Raw genomic sequence first — 3,349 nt, forward strand, 5'->3', positions numbered from 1 at the left:
TTTTATCGATGAATAGATTAATTATTAATCGACTAATAATTTTTCCTAATGAATTTTCTCAGAATTAATTTTTCTGAGATAGATGTGAAGTGAATTATGTGTGTACTAATTATTATCATTATAATTTATTTTAGTCACACAATTATTTGATGATTGAATAATAACTTTATTAATGAGACGTGTACCTCAATTTATTTATTTACTACACTATACTGTATAATTGTGGTACATGATTTATTAATACTAAGTATTGTGATGCATGATTTTAATATAATTAAAGCATGTTGGGAGTCAAAGCAAGTGGCTAAGACACAAGATTAAACAATTATATCATATGCTTGGAGGCTACGCAATTGAGATAAACAAGAACAATTCTTCTCCCTATTTTTCCTCATAGTAGCCCCCCCTCCCCCCTCTCTCTTCTCTCCCAACTTTCTTCATCCACCACCATTGTTGAGCAAGTAAAAAGCTTCACAAGCCACTTCTACATCATAATCACCTATTAGATCAAGCTAAAAACATCCATAAATCCTTAAAACAAAAGCTTGGTTGTGGGTTTGAGCTTGGAGTCAAGAAGGTGGAGCTATACTTTTCTCCACAAAAATCATAAGAGTAAGCTTCTAATCACATGAATCTACTTATGGTTGAGCTATATAAGCATGAATATGGATGATTAAAGCATGAGAACAACTTCTAATTTAAGATTGTAATTTTCGAAAATTTAGGGTTGGAAGCCTTCAAAAAAAATTCATCTTCTAATCTTTAAGTGAGACCATATTTATACTATTGGGAGTCTATTTAATCATCTTTTATATGCAAAGCATGAGTTTATTTTGATATATGAATGTTTGAATATGTTAGTTTACATGACTCTAGAAAGGTTGAAGTTCATGGATTGATTGATGAATTGGTTGTGATTATGAGCTTGTGATATTGTTGGGATGATATTTGATGGATTAGAATGATGATAAGAGGTGATTGATGAACATTGAGATGAATTAGTTTGATGAGGAATAGGGTATAGTTGGCTATCATGCATAAGTGGGCAATTTGATGAGTTAATTTGGTTAGCTTAAAAAGTTACTGACTTGATGAAATTCGACGGGGTTGTTGATACCCAAAAATTTTGAAACTTTTATGGTAAGTATATATAAGTGTTAGGAACGTTCATGTAAAATTTTAAGTCATTTGGACATCGTTTTATACCCTTTTAAAATATAAATCTCCAACTGCAACTTTCTACTGAAAGTTTAGAAAAGTTTGGGAGAAACAGACACTAGAGTCACCCTTTTCAGTACTTTCCCCTGAGTTTTTGCTTTTTAAATTTTTATATGAACGATATGAACATGTTAGCTAGCTACCCAAAAAATTTCAAGTCATTTCGACAAGATTTACTATTATTCAAAAATCCAAACTTCCAGTTGCACAAAACTGCCGAATATGGTAGGCTGTGGGAGAATGGTCATATCTCTTGAACCACTTATAGTTTTGCAAGCTACTTTTTTTTAAATGAAACTATACTTCAAGAGGTTTCAAATGGTATAAATCCCAAACCTAGGGGAGTTCCGAGACGAAACAGTTTATTTCTTGAAGTTGAAACAGAGTATATGTGGTCAAGTGTACGTAGGTATTCATAACACTCCTACTTTTGATTTATTGTAATTTCAAGTGTTAATGGCGATGACTATACACCGTATTAATTCATGAGAATGCTATTGGAGTATATATATATATATATATATATATATATATATAACTTTTTCCGAGTTTAATCTACCTAACCGAATTTGGTTTTTCTTGAGATGTTTAATCACATAATTGTGTCATTGAGTATCATGTGAATTTTATGTGAAATATCGAGAATGTATTAAAGAATGTGATAAAATGCCATAACTTCAGTATGTGATTGTTAGATGCTATCTGGGTTTGATTATCTAGGAGTTGGTTCCTTAATGAAATTTTTAGACTTAAAAATTTGGTGATGAGTCGAGAGTAGAAACGCTGAATATTTAGGAAGTATTATTAATATAAGATTGATTAGTTAGAAGGTACCAACGAAAAACGAAGAGTAGTACTAAGATGAGAACAGTGAACTTAGTGAGGAATTTTTTGATCGACGTTTATTTTATTACATGAACCGTCTACGCCAATGATGATGTCTGAAGATACGAGTCGAGGGCATGAGTGAGATCACTCCAAAGCACGAGAGCTAAAACTAGGATTGCCAGGTGGGCATTACTTTCTTATACTCTATTACTGATTTTCCAAAATGATGATTATGATGATGTTTATGAGTTTTAAAAATGTTTTAGGATTTAATGAGGATGTTTGAACTAATTAACTTGTCGAGTTTTATTGACGACGAGCCTGTACGTTACCCTCTACGGATGAGACGAATTCGGATCCTGCCAAAAGCGGAATTGTGTACACAGAGGTGACCGTGAGCTGTATATCGGGTTGACCAGTCAGAAATGACTGTGAGCCGACTGTCGGGTCGGCCGGTTACGGTGCTTGAGAAGGAGGCCTACTTCTCAGTACCTTGATGATGATGAGTTGTAGAAGTGGTACTACATGCTGAGTATTTTTTACTGCAGTCTGTCATTCATTGTTTATGATGCTTATAATTTATCAATTGCTTACACGGGTTCTTTTGAGTAAAACCCATGTGTATAGCATAAGTGGCAAGTTAAATTTATAGCTCTAAGAGCGAGATTGCTTATTTTTTTGGCTTATGTCCACTGAGTATTTTATACTCAGCCCTGCATGTATTTCTAAATGTGCAGGATGAGCAAGGAGAGAGATTGGCTGGCCGCTGGAGGATTTGTTGTTTCAGACGTCTTTTGGTCCCGTACGGTAGTGTGAACAGTTGGAGATTATTTATTTTGAACTTAATTAGAATTGTCACTCTCAGCTATATGTCTTCATACATATAGTCTGATCCCGTTTTGCTGTGCTACCCTAAACAATATGAATTCTTGTAAATATTTAGCTATACTCCTTTTGTTTTTGTTGACAAGAATCCTGATACTTTTGGATTTATGAAGCCGACAATATTTCTATTAAGGTTCACGATATTTTATTTGCTTTAGCATGAATTATTATTAGCTTCCGCTTGATGAGTTATCTAGTTTCCCTTGTTTTACCTTATCATTTTATTAATCGTATCGATACCTGATCTACGCTATCACTGGCTAGATGTCGGGCTGCGACACTTACAATTATGGATGTCAGTCCAGCCCGAAACCCGTGGGACAGCCCGATTAAACCACCAATCCGAGAGGGTTAGGGCTGAAAATTTTCAACCTGATAAAAATTACAACCCGATTAGCCCGTGATCGAATAACCCGAC

The 3,349-nt window shown here is 34.2% G+C and overlaps 1 long non-coding RNA gene across 2 annotated transcripts; it reads left to right on the top strand.

Moving 5' to 3' along the window:
* Window positions 1-360: 360 nt before the first annotated feature.
* LOC131016515 (uncharacterized) lies at window positions 361-3,088 on the top strand. Of its 2 annotated transcripts, none has more exons than XR_009099043.1 (3): window positions 361-612; window positions 2,166-2,564; window positions 2,784-3,088. It is a non-coding gene; the product is annotated as an uncharacterized LOC131016515 (long non-coding RNA). The 2 variants fall into 2 exon arrangements; XR_009099042.1 differs by having other exon boundaries at window positions 412-612; window positions 2,166-2,228.
* Window positions 3,089-3,349: the final 261 nt, after the last annotated feature.

Source organism: Salvia miltiorrhiza, chromosome 3, assembly GCF_028751815.1.
Source record: "Salvia miltiorrhiza cultivar Shanhuang (shh) chromosome 3, IMPLAD_Smil_shh, whole genome shotgun sequence".
In the NCBI taxonomy this organism is placed as follows: domain Eukaryota; kingdom Viridiplantae; phylum Streptophyta; class Magnoliopsida; order Lamiales; family Lamiaceae; genus Salvia; species Salvia miltiorrhiza.